Genomic DNA, 20,274 nt, shown 5'->3' with positions numbered 1-20,274 from the left:
ATTTATAGAAAGAAGCCAAATCCGTTGAAGGATCCAGAAGACATCACGATCTACAACCGAAAAAGACAAGAAATCAGACTCTTCCAATTTCTAATGGCACTCAATGACGGACACGAAGGAACCCGGAGAGAAATTCTCAAACAGGAACCCCTGCCTTCAGTCCGGGACGCCTACGTGACCGTCCGACGAGAAGCGACGAACGACGGAGTCCTCAAACCCCAGGTCACCGATGGAAGAGACATCCAAACCAGCGACGGAATTGGGATCGGACTTGCGTCGCGTGGAGGAGGACGGCCGGGGCAGACCCCGAACCGAGGCGAGGATCGTCGAAACGATGAGGATCAAAACCGACTTGTGTGCTGTCATTGTGGGAGGAGAAAACACACCAAAGATCAGTACTTTCTCCTCGTCGGCTATCCCGATTGGTGGGACGAAATGAAAAGGCGGAGGGCGTCGAGAAATTGGTCAAACAAGGGAATAGAAACACTCCGACAGCAGGGGACTGGGCTACCGGCACCGCGAATGCAGCGGGCAGCACCGGAGCGACCACCACCGGAAGGAGCGAAACCGCCGGATCAGAAAGTGCAGCGGCGGTGCAAATCGGAGACGAAATCGCGAGCGCTAGGGTTTTGGCAGGTAATGAGGGGTTTTATCCTAAATTAAACCCCTCATCTTCTCATTTAATGCAATTGAGTCCCCTCAAATCCGAAAAATATCAGAAAATACCCCACTCTCTATTTATGCGGTCCCCAGATAATCCTAAATCAGAAATCGACCCCATAAATTCTCACATTGTTGGAAAAAGGCTCCCAGACTCTAGAAAATTAGAATTTGAGCCTGAAATTAATTGCAAAAATAGATTCCAAGTCCTTGAGAATATGTCTACAGCCTGTAGTATGTCCGAATCCTCATATAAGGACAAGGGCTGGATTTTTTATTGTGGGGCGACCGATACTATGTCTTTTGATAAGTCTGATTTCACTGGGATGTCCAAACCTCACAAAAAATATGTTCAAACTGCCAATGGGGAATTACTTACTGTCCAGGGAACGAGAACCATTCATATTTCACCTGCTCTAAAAATTTCGAACTGCCTATATGTGCCGACCTTGTCCCATAAATTATTGGCAGTCAGTCATGTCACGAGAGAACTGAATTGCACCTTACTAATGCAACCATCTTTTTGCATGTTACAGGATATTCAGACGGAGACGATTGTTGGGCGTGGCACTGAGCGACGTGGTCTCTACTATGTGGATGAGGTAGCTCAACAGAATATCGCGATGCTGACTCACGGATCCAGAGACAGACAGGCTTGGCTATGGCATCGACGATTAGGCTTGGCATTTTTATTCAGTGTCATGTAACTAATAATTGAAATAATTCATTATTTATTTAGATATACAAACCAAAAATATATACTGAATATATAAATATAGTGATATACTACTATATAAAATGGGACCTAGTTATGTTTAACTCTATTCACCGATTTTTTTTTTAGATTTGATAATCTACCGACTAAATTTAATTATATCTTTAGATTTGAATTAGTTAAGAAAGTAATCAAAATCACTATTTTTAAATAGATATTTAGTAGTACTAATATACTATTATATAAATAAACGAATGATATTGTGGCAATACAGCTTGATGCTTTTATTTTAGTATACAATATAGAAGTAAACATACAATATAATTTTAAAATATTTTATCACAGTAGTAGTATTTTAAAGTTTAAAAGGATTTGTTATAGTTAAGTGGCAAAAAAATTAGCGGCAAAAGAAAAGAAATAAGCGCCATTGATTAGAATATTATAAGCGGCAAAAAAATTAAAAATCCGCGCCAAACTGACATGGTGTGATGAAACCGTACAATCTCCTCCACTCTCCCTGCCCAACTCCAATTTTATCATTTTTGTGGTTTTTCGAGATTGATTCTTTCATTCATGTGCACCATTTGATTTTGTAATTGATTTTATTTTCTATTGCTTCCGTTCAGGACGAATAATTTCAAGTTCGTGAGAGAATGACTCACAGGCTGATGAGAGACGCAGAAGGTGGTGGGTGGATTTTCCAATTATGTGCGAATCCTGCCTAGGTCTTAGTCCATACGTTCGAATGGTATCATGATTATGTGCTGTCAATTTTTCTTCATTTGTGTATTGTTTTATGTGTGTAGAAATTTATTTAATGTGGCTAAAGATCTTAGATATGTCAAACTTGTCACAACCTGAAAATTGTTTCTCATGTTTTCCTTTTGGATCCTGAGTAGTGATTACTCGTTAAGGTTTGCGATACTGTTCTGAGCATTATGCCAATACAGCACCATCCACAATAGGAATAGCCCAGCAATAGCCCAGCCATAGTCTAGCCACAAACTCCTCCTGCCACATCATCAACACTAAAAATTCTCCTGCCACATCATAAATAGCTCAGTCATAGCCTAGCCACATTATAAATAGCCCAGCCACATCAATAGCCACCTCATTCAAAATTATATAAAACAAATAATTAACAATCACACAAAATACGGAATTTAATTTACGAGACATATACGAGAAAATTCAATAATATTATTAAAATTTAAAAACGACATTAATTAAAAAAAATTACATAATTAACAAAAAAAGCTACTGCCGTGCAGTCCTCCGCGCTCATAACTTTTCAATTAAATCCTTTTGGAGTCGAATATGAGCCTCCGTTTGGCGCATGTCGGCATGTGCTTGGAGGCGGCCGTCTTCATCGTGAGGTACCCTACTCCGTACGTTGGGGGCGGCCACGCCGTGGCTTGGACCGGCTTCATTATCATCGTTGGCCCAATCAGTCAGTTGTACACCTTCATCTTCGACAATCATGTTGTGCATGATTATACATGCGTGCATTATATCAGCAATGCAGGCGACATGCCACAAACGCGTTGGCCCCTTGACTGACGCCCATCGAGACTGGAGCACACCAAATGCGCGTTCCACATCCTTGCGTGCCGACTCCTGTCGTGCCACAAAGTAGGCCTTCCTCTCATCTGATGCGCATCGGATCGTCTTCACAAAGACGGGCCACCTAGGGTATATCCCATCCGCCAAGTAGTAGCCCATATCATGCGGGTTGCCGTTGGCGACAAAACTGATGGCCGGACCGACACCCTGGCACTGCTCGTTGAAAAGTGGCGACGAGTTGAGGACGTTGAGGTCGTTGTTCGAACCGGGTATCTCAAAATACGCATGTCAAATCCACAGCCGGTAGTCAGCTACGACCTCGAGGATCATCGTGGGATTCTTTCCCTTGTAGCCGATCGTGTAGAACCCCTTCCAGGAAGCGGGACAGTTCTTCCACTCCCAATGCATACAATCTATGCTGCCTAACATTCCCGGGAACCCATGCTTCTCCCCGTGCATCTGCATCAAATCATGGCAGTCTTCGGGTGTAGGGCTTCGAAGTTACTGATCACTGAATACTTCAATCACGCCCTGACATAAATACTTCATACATTCCAGGGCAGTCGTCTCACCGATGTGGAGGTACTCGTCCCACATGTCTGCCGCGCCTCCGTAGGCCAACTGCCGGATTGCCGCAGTGCACTTTTGAATAGGTGTGTGGCCGGGTCTGCCAGACGCATCGTGCCTGAAGCGGAAATACAGATATCGTTGTTCCAAATCGTTAACAATACGCATAAACAGGGACCTGATCATCCTAAAACGGCACCTGAAAAGGTTGGCGTTGAACCGCGGCTCCTGTGCGAAGTAGTCTTCGTATAGGCGCTGATGTGCAGCTACGTGATCACGATCAATCACCGCTCGGCGGTGTACCACTGGGCGAGGTCGAGGTACCGCCGACTGCAAGGCCCTCTGCATCCATTGATCAATCTCACGGTTCGTATAGGCCTCTAGCGCTTCGTTCATTAAACGCTCGTACTCCTCAGCATCCCCACCACTACTACCACCGGCGTTACTCATTTCTAGGTATTGATCTTGTACAGAAATTAAGATAGAGAGAGTACTCGTTAAAACAAGTGGTGCGAATGAAAATGACGTGCAAAGCGCGTATATATAGTGCTTCAAAAAAAAATCGCGCTAGGCGATCCGGACGCTGCAATAGCGCCGAGCGGATCGCCCAGCGCACCGCCTAGCGCCACGGAACCGCCGAGCGATAGGCGGTTTTTAAATCCGGAAATGGCTAGGCGGTTGCAATAGACCGCCTAGCGCCGGCGCTCGGCTAGGCGGTGCGCTAGGCGCTATTGTGGATGCTCTTACCAAGCTCTTGTGATATGCAACATTGCAACTACTTGTGGTATCTTTTGTTGGTGCTAAGATTGCTAGCAGTTGTCTATTGTCATTTGTAAATATATATAAAAAAATGCTTGACTAATACTCCCTAGGATGTTTTTAGATGCCAAATCATTATAATTGCTTATGGGTTGTCTTTTGCATACATATAAACAAAGGCACTGGACAATCAGTGTGTAAAATCTTATGTTGCATTAATTGTTGTTGGACCAAAGTCTCTTGTTTGTTAGCTATAACCACCTCCAATCATAGAAAGAAAAAGGACACGAAAAAATCCAGTTGTCCTTCGACACGATCCCATTATTAAAGTGCAATTTAATTCAAACAGTAGGAATAGCATCAGTGACAAGGTAGTTTTCCTTCATTTGATATGTACTCTGTTAGTATCCAAAAACTGAAGTTTCGACATTATAACACTTCCCGAAACTCTACTCTTGCGGATTATCAGATGTTGATACTGGTTTCAATGGTCATTTGGGTACTTTTTATTGTTTGATTCGATATTTGGTGTATCATTGCTTATATTGCCTCCACCTACCTGCTTGCTAGTGTTTAGATCTTCATTATATTTGCTTTACCCGCAATTGAAAAGGGCGAGGTGATTGCTCTACTTGACATAGCACTATGTTTGTATAGGCAACTCAGAAGGGAAAGTGATTTCACTTTGAACTTCGATAGTGAATATTTATACCTTTCATGTCCAACATAATCGTTGACAACTCAAATAAGGTAATATCTTCACGTTGCTACTTTTATTTCTGTCCATTGCATGCATCTTATGACTATAGCAACATATTACAGACCAAATATATTATGTTGTTGATTTTTGAGGATTATCACTTCCAGGACAAATGTTTTCTGGCAACGATAGAAAAAAAATGATTGTTGCAGCTCTCGATGTGCTTCAGATAACTATGTTGCCATTGATAGACACTGTAAGTCAATCTGAACCTTGCATTGATAAGGTAATTAGAGATTAAATTTCAAATTTGTGTATGAATCTTCCTATTTTGTTGTTTTCTATATTGTGGCATAGGATAGATAGCATGTGAATTTCAGTTATATATTTTAATATTTCAGTTGTTATTTACTTTAGTTTTCAGTTTTATTCTATGATAGTTGATGATTTTTTTGGTTTATCTTTCTTCTCTGATAGTAGAAACTCATTTTTTTAACTTTTAATGTTTCAGGTCATATTGTATGGGGACTTTGCTCTTTGGACATAGAAGACGCTCACATATCTAAAGACAAAAGCAATGCAGCTATAAATTTGTTTTGCACTTTTATATGGGATTAGGACTTTACTATTTTTATTACTAGTAGTATATTTGTTCAAAATACATAAGATTGTTTTATGTAAAATCGTTAGATACTTTGGATATCTATTATCCAAATTTTGGAATTTTATTTGAATGAGTATTTAATGAAATTTGTTGGATTATTACTAATAATTTTGTACACTATAAGTGAAAATGTGGTTGTATATTAAAGGAAAATTTTAAATTTTAAGTGTTTTAATGATTAAATAAATTTATATATATTTGAAGGTTGAAAATATAAATCATAGAAAGTTTTAGGTGAAAAATGTAAATTATATAAAATGCAGGATGAAATTGTAATATTAAATATTTGTGGGTGACTGATTTGTAAATATTCGTCAGAATTACTCAATGTAGACTGAGAAACCGTTTCGTGACACCTTGTACTGACATTACACGTCCTTCTTTATGACACTTATTAAGTGAAAATGTAAACTAAAGCATATATACTCATACATAATCTCTTATCACATTTTTTAACTTCACACTTGCTATAAGTGCCATTATAGAGAAAGTGCCATATAAACTATTTTCTGCTGACACTTCCAAGTGTCAAGATATGCCAATTTTCTAGTAGTCCTCTAAATTGATTTGTTTCTTACACCGAAATAAATCAAATTAGAATATCACAGATATATTAAATCAGATTTATAAAAATGCATATAATTCTATAAATATAATCATGATGGTACAAGCGATGAACAAAAAATATTGGATTTAAATAATAAAATATAATGTAAAGAAGCAGATATATCTTATCATAACTTTAGAGAATTTTAGATACTAAAACTCTAATCTTGTACTCCTTCCGTCCCAACTAAGTTGAGTGATAACTTTTGGACACGAAGATTAAGAAATTGTATTGAAAAGTAGGAGAGAGAAATAAAGTATGAAAGATAAAGTGAAAGTAAAGTATGTGATTGAATAAAGTAAGAGTGATGGAATGTTTTATTGTTTGTCAAATAAGGAAATGACTCAATTTAGTTGGGACGGAGGGAGTATCAAATAGTATATGAAACCTAAAATAGCGATGTCAAGTGCAAAGTACAAACTCCAAACAATGATTTGGACCGTTAGAAAATGTCAACAACTGATAAAATAATATCAATAGAAAATATCAACACAGTGTCAACGGTTGACATTGTGTTAACATTGTATTGACATCAAAATCTTGAAATTTTACACTATGTTGACATTGTGTTTACGTGTGTTGACACTATGTTAAAGAATTTGAAGTTTGTACAGTATATAGAATTTGCATTTTATCACTACCCACCTAATATAAATACATATATAGTTATTAAATAGTCCATTGGAGTTTATTAAATTATAAGTAAGAATTTTATGTGTATAATTAATTCCTGTAAGAACGGACACATTTAGAATTTCAACAATGGATGAATATACATCATTCTTTAATTATTATTATTATTATTATTATTATTATTATTATTATTATTATTATTATTATTATTATTATTATTATTATTATTATTATTTCTAAAATTTTGCTTTGTAAAGCTTATTTCACTTCAAAGACGTCGTATTAAACCCCTTCATTTACGATGGCGGATGATTTGTAATTTACATTTACAACCAATTTTTAGGTCAATCAAATATTTCATTAAACAAACAAAATGAATCAATTTCAATTAAATCAAATCATAGCCAACCATGATGTGACTGAATAGCATCACAATGTTGTTTTGCAGTTACAAAAATGTGCCCGTCACAAGATAAAATATTAATTTAGCTACTGGTGTTTAGTCGATCTATCGTTAATTAATTTTCGTCTTATTTTAAAGTGAATAAATTATTGAATTAATGGAATGAAGCCAGCCAGCGTTTGAAAGGTGTTGCAAGTGTCGCAATTCAAAATTTGATGTCTAAATCCTTTCCAACCAAAAAGTGAACTCCCACTTCCGTTGGATTGCAACTTAAACCAAAGAAAATATGAAAAGGGCAGTTTAGCTTTCTTAACTACAATTATTAAGTTATTTGAAGGATGTCGATTTGACAACTACAGGATTATAAACACTCGCAATCTAGCAAAATTAGGAGGCATCTCACTCCAATGCATATGGACCATACATTCCTCCAACTAAATTACTACTTCCCGTCTTATAATAAATATCACAATTTCATTTTTAGTTTATTCCAAAAAAAATCATATTTTCTTTTCTGGAAAAAACTCTCTCTCACATTAATATAAATATACTATTTTCTCTCTTCACCTAATACACAAAACAACATCGCCTAAAATCTCGTGTCAATTCCCAAGTATGTCATCTATTATGGAACGGAGGGAGTATAATACAATCTAATTGAAGCTTAGTACTCCATTCGTCCTATAAGAATATGCACTCTTCCTTTTTAGTCCGTCCCACAAGAATATGCATTTTCTAATTTTAGAAACCTTTTTCCATTCTCCTCTAACAATACTTGTATTTACTTTTTCTCCCTACCTCTCTCTCACTTTACCAATTTTGCATTAAAACCCATGACGAACCTAAAGTGCATATTCTTTGGAGACGGAGAGAGTAATTCATAATTAAAATATATACCATAAATCTTAATTGAAACAATTTATTCTCATAAATTAAACATCATAACCATTCTCACTTCACTAAAGCAAATTCAACTTTTAAGGACATAAATTAAAGACGCAATTATCTGATTTGAAATTTTTGAAAAATGATTAATATTTAGGACGAAAATAAAAAAAATGTTATTATTGAGGGTACATTTAATTTGTCAACTAACCTTAATATTTTGCTTGTCGAATGCATTTATGATTTATATGTCGTTCTCAAATTATAATTGTGATACTAAGAATGATTTATGTTTTTTATGCAGAGATATTATATTTAAAAATATAAACTAGACGTCTTTGATAAATTAAAATAAAGCTTAGCGTGCATTGAAACCTTTTTGACCCCGATCACTCTTAATATCAAAGGAGAGTCAAAATTAATGATTACTTATAGCAAAGGATTTCGATCCATGGATTTATTAAAAATGAATAGGTCGATATTCAACATGTAATCTATCTATATCGTCTTTTGTTCGGTTGGAGGGACGTTCTTCTGCGCCTCTTCATTTTCCTTTTTCCTTTTCGTAGTGAAAATATTAATTTGAACAATATCTTATACCTTGAAAATAAAAAATATGTATAATACTGGTGAAAATATTGATTTGAACAATATCTTATACCTTGAAAATAAAAAATATGTATAATAGTGGAGAAAATTGAACTCAATATTTATAATTATGAGGGTTATTCAGATGAAATCAACTAGTAACCATTTGAAGTCTGTATGGGGAATCAAATGAGGAGTTTACTCTTCTTGCGCAACAAAATTAGATTAATTCTATTATACCACGTGCTGATAAAAAAAATTACTCCCGTATTTCAATAAAGATATTTGAGATGACACGAGAATTAATATATAATTGATAAAGTAAGAGAGATAAGAAGAAAAGTAATTAGAGTATTGTAAGTGAATGATGTGCCCCACTTTATTAGAGAGAAATAAGTTACCAAAAATAAAAAAAAGAATAATTTTTTTAGGACCGACTAAAATAGAAAGCGTTCATAATTTTATAGGAATGGGGAATAGATAATGGTAAAGAGGCGATACGTATATGAATAGAGACATGTATTTTACTTTTATGAAATAGGTTTGGTTTCTCCAAAGTGTTTGACACTTTGACTCATACTCCCTCTGTCCACCATATAAGGAGTCATTCTACCATTTTTATCATTTATTTTACTGTACTTTTAGTATGCGAATCTCACATTCTAGTAACTTGTTATTATAAAACTAATAGTAGTACAAAAAATGGATTTCACATGCCACTCACTTTCTCCATTTTTTTTTCACAAAGTCTAAGAATTGTTTAAAATATGTGTCGTTGTCAAAAAGGCTCTTTAAATGGTGGACGAAAGTAATACTCCCTCCGTTCCATATTAATAGAGTCATTTTGTCATTTTGGTACGTTCCATATTAATAGAGTCATTTCCCTTTTTAGTAAAAGTCAACACATATTTCCACACCTACTTTACTCTCTCTTACTTTTTTTTATCTCTTCATCTCTCTACCTTTTTCATTTTCCACTTTATTCCCCTTTACTTAGAGCATCCGCAGCGGTAGAAGGACGGCGTCCGTCCGTCCGTGCCAGCGGCGCGGCGGAACGCTGCTTGCCGTTGCGCTCTTGCCGCTGGCGCGGCGCTGCTCTTAGCTAAGAGCACGTCCGTGCTAGCGAGCAGCTGACGTGGCGGCTCCTGATTGGTCAACGGCAAATCCATTGGAATTTAATTTTTTTTTAAAAATCAGATTTTAATTAAAAAATCCGATTAAAAATTAAAAAAAAATTCCCACTTCCCAAAAAATTATATCCGTTTTCTCCTCACTTTTAATTTATTTTTCAATTTTTTCCCCAAAAATACACATTTTCATCTATAAATACCACCACTTCCACACAAAAAATTTCACACCACACTACACAATTCTCATCTAAATTCTCTCATTTCCATTCTTACAATTCTCAATCTTTCTTTCACTCTTAACAAAAATATGTCCGGCTCTGGCGACCACCCCTCCGGCTCCCACGGTTGGAACCATGAATGGTTCGGTTCACAACCATTTCCTAGTCCGGAAACGGAATTTTTGGCCCCTCCTCAAACCCAAAGTTCGCAAGCTCCGGGGGGCTACCGGCCTTACCCGGTCGACGACCAAGATGCCCCCGATGGGAAATACGAGTGGGCACCCGAACCACCCGTAGCTAGAGCGGGAGGGAGCAGCGGCTCTCAAACTCCTACTCTTCCTACTCGTGGTGTCCGCACCCCGTATACTCCGGGGGAGATGGAGCAATTATTCAAAGCGTTTTTGTCTATCTCCGACGATCCAGATATTGGCACGAACCAATCCGATGACCATTTTTTGTGGCGCATCTTTCGCCGGTACAATGAAAACCGGTCGGCTGGAACAATCAAGCGCAACGAGAGTATAATGCGCAATGCCATATACAAAGCAAACGAAGAAATTCAAAAGTTCCAGGGGTATTACCTCCAGGAAGAGCGGTCGGCGGGGAGCTGCCGAAGCGAGGTCGACATCATCAGTGCCGCGTTGGCGACCTACCAATCCCAACACTACAAATCATTCAAGTACCTCAATGTTTGGCAGGAGGTGCGTGGGCATCCGAAGTATAGGGGAGGCGTAGCATCCTCCTCAAGCTCCTCCAGCAAACGGTCGAGGTTGGTATCCCTATCCGACGTTGGCTCCGATGAGGTGTCCACCCAGTTCTCTCTACTAACGATGCCGGCCGATGAGGTGTGAAACCGCCGTCGCGCCGTGACTCCATCCGCCCCCGCTCCCGCTCCCTTTGTGCCACCTCAACCCCCCATGAACTCGTTGTAAGGGGTTTTGGCCCAACTCAATTTGGCCGATAGGTCAAATATGACCCCCGAGCAACTTCGATCGCATGTGGCAATGATACGGGGTCTCCAATGAATATTGGGGGTAGAGCCGGATGAATAGTCTTCCACGGGAGTATTTTAGCCTTTAATTATGTAATTTTTATTTTTTAGGAGTTTAATTATGTAATTTTTATTTTTTAGGTGTTTAATTATGTAATTTTTAATTTTTAGGATTTTAATTATGTAATTTTTTATTTTTAGAATTTTAATTATGTAATTTTTAATTTTTAGGATTTTAATTATGTGTTTTTAATTTTTAGAATTTTAATTATGTTATTTTCTTTTAATAATTTGTAATATTATTTCGGGTATATTTAATGTATTTTAATTTTGTGGAAATGTTTTTAATTAAATTGAATAATAGAATGATGAGACCCTTGAGCTTGTCCTTGCGGAAGAGCACAGATGTGGGTGTTGTGCTCTTGCCTAAGAGCAGGGAGTAAAAGTGGGTCCGGGCCTACATCCGTGCTCGTGAGCAAGAGCACGGATGGGGATGCTCTTAACTCACCTAACACAATTTTTCTTAATTTTCGTGCCGAAAAGAAACGACTCTAACGGATGGAGTAGTATTTATGGAAATATGTTGATAACACACCCAAACAAACACGAACATATTAATGTGTAAATAGTACAACACGATTAATTATGTAATCGCAATGAAAATAGTTGGATGTTAAAATGAGAAGAGAGAAAGTAAGTTGTACGTGACAAGACGAGCAGAGGCAGCACCTGATCAGGTTGGATCAAGGGTGACTGACTGGCTGAGCTGAGGGTTGGTCCATTCTTGCACCTCACCTCACTGCTCACTACCTACAAATACAATCAATCACTAGCCATTTGGTAAATCATTTTATATGTTCATCTAGTTTAAAATGAACATCTCTGCCACCTGTTTTGTCTCATTCGGATGGTTGGAATTTCGTGGGAGATTGGTCTTAGTTATCCAACTATTTTTGGACAGCATCTTGTATGTTTTAACACACATCATCTCACCTTTAAACAACTATAATTGCTAAATTCTACTCTATCATATTTTCCATTTTCAACGGACCAAATATTGTTATGAATAGATCAATTGTCTAATCAAGATAAACAGAAATATAAAGAGACATAGAATTTACGTGATTCATCAACGATGTTCACGGGCAGAAAATGGAGAATAGATTGTTTTTAGATTGTAAAGTTGTATTCCCTACTTCTAAGTAAATAGGCACACAGACAACGGGCTTGACCTAATATAACAATTAGGGTATAAAACAGAAGCATAACATAGTAACGGTTTGACTACTAAGTGCGATACTGAAATGGCGAAAATGTCCCTTGCCAATCGCCACTAACCATATTTCTCTAGTTGTATAAATCAAACGGCCAAATGATTATTTTCATTAAACTTAATGCATCCAGATTTCTAGTTGCATTTTGCTCCTGTTTCAATGCTTTACAATAGTCCATACATATGATAATGTTTCTTCTTTCTTACTAATAGCTTTAAAAAAAAATAAAAGATCATTGCATCAATAATAATTACTAGTACTATAATATAAAGATTGTTCACTATTTATGTGGATCGATACACACAACCGACCGGTGACCACTTGTCGACATATAGTATACTTATTACTTATGAAAGCAATCGGAACTTTAATTATAAGTACTTATTGGAGTTGCCTATTTTGGATATTTATCTCTTACTCGATTGCAATTATGAGTCTCTCCCTCTCCTTTTTCTTTTTCTAATAAAAACTTTAGAGATCTTCAAACTTTGTCCCACCACCACCTACATTATATAACTATATAAGCCTCAAATAGGTATAATTTGAGAATAACTTGTAAGTGGAAAAAATTATATAGAATCCAGCTGCCAAACCTTTTAAAATCTTGAGGAACAGAAACTTGGAGAAGATGAATCTCCATCTTGAATACTTAATCGATGCTTTGTTTAACCTTGTAAACCACCATTCCACTAAAGATAACATATTTTCCTTTTTTGTTTATCTCAATCAAAATAACTTATTAATAAAAATAGATATATTTTTAACTCTACTATATTTTTAGTCTTACTTTATTCTCTTCATTTAACACAAAATAAAACTATATAAAATTATATGCCGTTCGATGAAGGCATCTTTGAGACGAAGAGATTACAAGTTAACCAACTTCATAGAAAGTTCACATTTCTATCTTAGTAATTGCCATTGCGAGCATATTGTATTTTATTTGTGAATCAGTTGGTTCAACCTCAAAGTTCGAGCTAGCATTATGTTCAACAAAAACCAAATATCTACTGATTATGATTCCTCGATTTCTAGGTTCTATGCACCACAATGATATCTCTTCACACCTTTTTGATATCGTAGCAAAACACAAGATGCAGAAAATGGTGTCAAAATGACGTGAAATTGCACAATGGAATTTGGCCGTCGAATATGTTTAGACGGCGAAAAAGATAATTACTATTTTTCCGGGATTGTTTGTTGAGTACAAACCAATCGCACGTTGGGTGTATTAGAGAAGTTGGAAGGTGTATATAACTTATGTCTAAACCCCAATTAGTTTGTGGTCTTTTAGGAGTGACCAAAAAATAAATTCGTGCGGGTTTGACCCAAAGCGGACAATATCAAACAATTGTTGCACTCGACAATCCGAACAAGTTTTATTTTCCATGATTTTGTTTAATTGCCTTTTGGCTATAGAGTTTTCTAGCCGATTATAAATAGTACTCCCTCCGTCCCTAATAATGCGTCACCATTTGACCCGACACGAGTTTTAAGAAATGTAATAGAAAATGGGTTGAAAAGGTTGGTGATGTGTTGGTCCTACTTTTATATATTGGTTTTATAATAAAATGTGAGGAGGAATGAGTTAGTGGAATGTATAGGGTTTGTATACTAGAAATCACATTTCGAGTGATTGAATACTGTAAAACTCTAATAATTATTTTCCAATGAACGCAACAGATTATTTTTGTCATAATGTTGTTATGTTTTGCATTTAATGGATGTTTATTGCATATTTAAATGTATAAGCGAACATAACATAAGTCTAAGTCTTTGTTCTAGTAGACCGGTTGTGGGTTGCGCTCAATTTAAGGTACGCGGTCAGTTCTGAACAAAGAAAAATAAGAATTTCACAACCCAGATAGACCTAGACTACCTATCGTGAAAGGTTGCAATGTCAGTCCGATTATTTCTAAGCCTTATTGAAATATGATGAAGTTGGTGTGGTACAACACTGAATGGATCTAACAGCAAGACGAGTCTTTATGCTATCTACTGAAAGACGAGGTCTTGATAATTAATTTCTTAATCAATGTACGTTAGCATTGAGCATACGATATTGAGTATCTACTACTTTGACTTATCAAAGGTGCGGGTTTTTCGTCACCCAACGATCCAGGTATATTGGGTAGTGGTGATCATTATCTAGCGGTGCTAGGATTGCTATTATGTTGAATCGTGCGCGAGGAGAATCTCTTGATAACATCCACAAGAGGAGCTCGAAACAAGGTTTTATTATCTGGAACCTAGCTAGTTGGAGTTTAATTATTCTATGAATAATAAATAAGAGTTTCTTGCTAAGTCCACTCTTGGAGAATAAAATATGTTAATTAATTAAGTTCATAGCAGACATTAATTAATTAATAGATGTTTCTATCTTAAGCGCGGGAAATGAATTAAAAAAATAAAAGGAAACCCAGAATACTTGTAATTTCGGATTTGGAAAGGCAGTGCAATATTACTTCTGTAGTGGCTGCTCGTAATATTCCAATATAAGCTTATATTAAATTGTGGGTTCAATTTAATTAGTAAAAAGCTAATTGGGTGAGGCCATGTCCAAATTCTTCCTTAGATCATTGACTGTGCCCAATATGTGACTTAATATAAATAGGAGAATAAATGAGACAGAAAACATAATAATTATTGCTAGAATTTTCCTCCCCCTCTAGAAAGAGAGAGAATTCGAAAATTGCTCCCTCCGTGAGCTGAGTTCTGTCTTCATTATTCGAGTCCTAGTATTCTGGTGAGATTTGCCCATACAAATATCAGTATACAGTCCGGGACACCAGTCAGAAGATCAGAGGTCGAGTACTGAAGATCTTCACGTGGAGACGGAGCAAGCCATCATCGATTCTTGATTGAATCAACGAGGTAAATTGGCTAATTCCGTAGTGAGCATGTTTTAGGGATTTTATATGCTAAAGCATGTTTTAATTCAAGTTATGAGCATGATACATGTGTTAATTACGCGAATAGAATTTGTCTAAATAATCTGCTAAATAGATCAAATTTATGTGATCGGGTGTCATGCACGCTTCCGCTGCCAACCCTTTTAGCGTCCACTACAAAAAATGGTAAAAGTGAAATGAGACAAATTTTTAGGGACAGACGAAAATGGAAATAGGTGACAAATTTTTAGAGACGGAGGGAGTAGGTATCTTTGTTTTGAACGCATATTTAATTAATAATAACATCTTTTAAGGAAAGTGTCTACCTAAATGCGAACTCAATCTGCTACCTTCAAACATGAACATGACCCTGACGTGAATCCGTTAACAACATGATATAATATAGGTTGACACAACACGATAATGGCCATAACCTGATATTACACGATTAAAACATGATCTCATATATTCCCTCTGTCCCGACTCGAACATGAGTCATCCTGTGCCCACTCGATCTGGCTCTGATACCACTTGTTCGGATTGTCAACTTCAACAGCAGTTTGATATTGTTCTTGGGTCACTCTCAAAGGGCCTCAAACTGATTGGAGTTGGAGAGGAATTATATACACCTTCCAACTTCCCTCAAACACCCGATGTGGGATGGTTTTGTACTCAACTAACCTCTCCCTCAAACCAGATCATATCGGGAACAGACAGACGCAGCCGACACATCGCGATATTACGGGTCCGACTCGAACTTGAGTCATCCTGGGCCCCACTTGATCTGGCTCTGATACTACTTGTTTGGATTGTCGACTGCACATCTGTTTGATATTGTCCGTTTTGAGTCAAGCACGCATGGATTTGTTCTTGGTCACTCCCAAAAGGTCTCAAACTAATTGGGGTTGGACAGGAATTATATATACCTTCCAACTTCCCTCAGACTCCCGATCAATGATAGGTTTGTACTCAACAACATCCACATGAAACTCTTTCGAAGACGAAGATAATGGTAAGCATTAAGCACTGATTGGACTTCATCAATGACATGAAAATTGGCTTGAACTGAGGTAGTTGCACCTTGGCCTTTTTTGCACATTTTTCTGTCCTTTTCTATTATTTCCCACCAAACACGTCAAAATACCAAAATGTATAACATATGCAATTTAAGAACATAATTTGCATAATTGACATTTTAAACGAACCAAATTTAGGACTTAAAAACATGCAAAATCTGTGTTTGTTACCTATCTTCCACTAATTTTTTCTCACCAACTTTTCCTAACATTTTTTAAAATTTGCACCGGGAAGAAGTGAGACTCCTATTCATGGAGGGATGGAGTAAGAAGTATCTCACTTGTCCTAGGTCTCACTTTTTTATTTCTTTTAATAAAAAAAAGTGCAATTAATTAAAAAATCTTTAACTTAATACACACTTACTAAATATTACTTAAATAAAACAACATAAAATTACTTAATTACAAATCCTAAAATGAAAAATTAAATAATTAAAATCATAAAAAATTCAGCATCTATTTGTGACCCCAATCTTATTCGAGTCCCCTTATAAACCGACGATGCGACCTCGGTCAAGTTGGCATACCATTGGCTCCAAAGATTTTTGCATCAGACATTTTCGCAACAAAATTTATGTCGAAATTTCGATAGAAAATTGAGTGAATGGGAGTTAATGTGAAATAAATAATGGGATGAAAGAAATATTTATAGGTGATTACAGAAGTTTAGAGGATATAAAAAATAATAAAAAGGTATAAATTAGTTGTGTAACGAATATATTTGGAGTAGTGGGGTAATTTTGGATTAAATTTCGATTTTCGATCTACAAAATTAAAACATTAATAGTACTTTCTCCGTCCACAAAAAATAGACCATTTTTTTCATTTTTGGGTGTCCACAAAAAAAAAAGTCCCATTCCAAAAACAGAAAGTTTATCCTCTATTTTATATTTTATCAATTTTTTCTAATTCACTCTAATACTTACTAATTTCATTAAACCACATTGTCCATCTATGGGCCTATTTTTCATAGACAGAGCGAGTATTAACTTTCCAAACACGGGAAATGAAATCCAATCTTATGGGGCGAGTGGGCTCCACGCCCAAGCCTGATTGGCACTAAGGGGAGGGCGTGTGGAGGAACAACCCTTCCCCATCCGGGATTGACGTGAATCTCGCAGGAGAGGGAACGCTCACAACACATCCCCCAAGCCATGTAACGAGCAATGCCGGCAACGTTGAATTAGTAAAGGCAACGAGCAACATTTCTAGTTTGGGTGTGGTGGTGTGTACAATGTCACCACCAGATTTTAATTTTGAGATTGATTGAAAACAAAACAAAAGTTGATGAGAATCTTTAAAATTAGCCCAAGACTTGTTCTTGTAAAAAGCAACAACAATTAAAATTACAAACTAAAAACACTACAACAATAAAATAAAAACACATTACATTGAAACTTACACTAAAAAGGATAGGTGTTTCATCCCACAAAAAGATAGAATAAAAATAGAATGGACGAGGGGATCGAAATGGAAGAAATTGAGGAGTGAACAAATGACCTCTTGAAGACCGAAGGACCTCCACCAAAAAGATGATGGCAACCCTTGGCAACTTTCATCCAAGTAATCATTTATATCGACTCACCCACTAGCTGTTGAAAATGTGAAGGAAATAGAGAAGCCTCAAGCTTTTCATTTCCTAAGCCTTTTGGCTTTTCACTCCCAAGGTAACCTCCAAAATGTTTATGAGGTGCCTTAATGCCGAGACTCTTCATGTAGGTACTCCTATCCTATAAATAGGTGGAGTTTTGGGAGATGAAAAACACGAACAACAAACATTCTCTATTTTCTCTCAAGGTCTCTACATCATAGTGTGCATCTTAGGAGCATTGTCTAGCTCGATTCTCGGAACTCCATCAAGTTCGTCGGTGCCTAGCGGGTTTGAGGTGCTTCTACACGCTAGGAGGAAGTCATTTTATCTTTGGGGACAATACGCCATTCCGTGAGCACTAGCCGGGGCGTAATTTGTCTTGCGGAAAGAGGGCTTTCCTCGACTCGACTTATAAATTTGGTTTGCTTTATTTCCATTGTAATTTTCATTCCTCTTTTTGTTGCAAAGTTTCCTTTCGATTGTAATAGTTAGAGTACCGTCTGTACACGGCTTGGGAATTTCTTCCCTTTATTTCTAACAATCGCAAGACAAATTAGTGTACTCTTCTAAGACAGGATTATACCAATTGAAGTTGGAGGAAACATGAGCTCCAAAGCTGGAATGAAGAAACGAACAGTACCAATGTTCATGGGCTACGAAATGGTTAATTCCTTGAGATCTACTCTCTTGAGAATTGTGTTTATCGTTTGTCATTTGACAAGCAAGACCAATTTAGACTTGGTAGTAGTAATTGGGATGCATGGGTTGTTGAATATACCAATGCACATATGGTTCAATATAATTGTGTACTTATTGGTGGAGACAATATTGTGCAAATTATTTGAACGTGTTGTTATAAACTACAAAGATCACGAGGTGGTCGCAATGGTCTTCGACGTGAACCATGGTAATAATCCAATTGAATGGTTTGTTGATACGGGTGCCACATGTCATGTGTGCTCCGAGAGAAGCGTTTTTTCTACCTACAAATCTGTTGGAGGTAGAAAAGTACGTAAGGGAAACCAAGCATCTTCTAAGGTGGTTGGTGTGGGTAATGTGTTCCTAAAATTAGGATCTGGAAAAGTTCTTACCCTTAAGGATGTACTGCATGTCCCAGACATCCGAAATAATTTGGTGTCAGGCTCACTTCTAGTAAATCATGGATTTTCACTAGAATTTGAGTGTGAAAAGGTTTTATTGACCAAGTATGGAAAGTTCATAGGTGAAGGTCACCTAGTGAATGGACTTTTTGAGCTGAATGTTACGGTCATTCACCGTGGAAAAGGAATAAGTAATAAGGAAGATGACACATTCTCTTATTTGATTGAGAGCTCTGATTTATAGCATAATAGATTGGGACATGTAAATCTAAATGCTATAAAAAAACTAGTAAATCTTAATTTACTAAAAGTAGATAAGTTTAACTCACAAGAAAGATGTGAAGTGTGTGTTGAAGCCAAAATGGCTAAATAGTCGTTCCATTCGGTAGAGCGAAGCACAAAACCTCTTGAATTGATCCATACAGACGTATGTGATTTGAAATTTGTGCAAACAAGAGGTGGTAAAAAGTACTTCATCACATTTATAGATGATTGCACAAGGTATTGTTACCTTTACTTATTAAGAAGTAAAGATGAGGCAATTGAAGCGTTTAAAGACTTCAAAAATGAAGCCGAAAATCAACTTAATTGTCGAATTAAGTGTGTTCGAAGTGATAGAGGTGGTGAGTATGTAGCGCCGTTTGCAGAATTATGCCATGCAAGTGGTATAATTCACCAAACCACAGCTTCATATTCTCCTCAATCAAATGGTGTTGCTGAACGCAAAAATCGAACACTAAAAGAGATGATGAATGCTTTGTTGATTAATTCAGGATTACCCCAGAACATGTGGGAGGAGGCTGTGTTAACAGCGAATCATATCCTGAACAAAATTCCACTAAAAAATAGGGATGTGACTCCTTATGAGTTGTGGAAAGGGAAGAAACCTTCGTATTCATACCTCAAAGTGTGGGGGTGTTTAGCGAAGGTAGAAGTACTACCTCCGAAACAAGTTGCAATAGGCCCTAAAACAGTCGATTGCATCTTTATTGGCCATGCACTTAATAGCAGTGCATATCGTTTCCTAGTCCATAGATCAGCTGTGTCTGGCGTGGCTGAAGGAACAACGATTGAGTCAAGGAATGCTACATTCTTTGAGAATGTTTACCCTTGCAAGAGGCAAGAGGATCGTTCTAGTGAAAGAATGATGGATGAATCCACTAGTTCTAATCCTCCAAAAAGGACGAGGTCAAGTCCCGAGGATGTTGAACCAAGATGTGGTAAAAGAGTTAAAGTTGCTAAAACATTTGGTCCCGACT

The 20,274-nt window shown here is 36.9% G+C and overlaps 1 long non-coding RNA gene across 2 annotated transcripts; it reads left to right on the top strand.

The window, feature by feature from the left end:
- The first annotated feature begins 4,634 nt into the window (after nucleotides 1–4,634).
- On the top strand, nucleotides 4,635–5,714 carry LOC121800012. Of its 2 annotated transcripts, XR_006050417.1 has the most exons (4): nucleotides 4,635–4,763; nucleotides 4,922–5,014; nucleotides 5,132–5,220; nucleotides 5,476–5,714. It is a non-coding gene; the product is annotated as an uncharacterized LOC121800012 (long non-coding RNA). The 2 variants fall into 2 exon arrangements; XR_006050416.1 differs by having other exon boundaries at nucleotides 4,642–5,014.
- Nucleotides 5,715–20,274: the final 14,560 nt, after the last annotated feature.

Source organism: Salvia splendens, chromosome 4, assembly GCF_004379255.2.
Source record: "Salvia splendens isolate huo1 chromosome 4, SspV2, whole genome shotgun sequence".
Classification (NCBI taxonomy): domain Eukaryota; kingdom Viridiplantae; phylum Streptophyta; class Magnoliopsida; order Lamiales; family Lamiaceae; genus Salvia; species Salvia splendens.
This window is presented reverse-complemented; position numbering and strand designations above follow the sequence as displayed.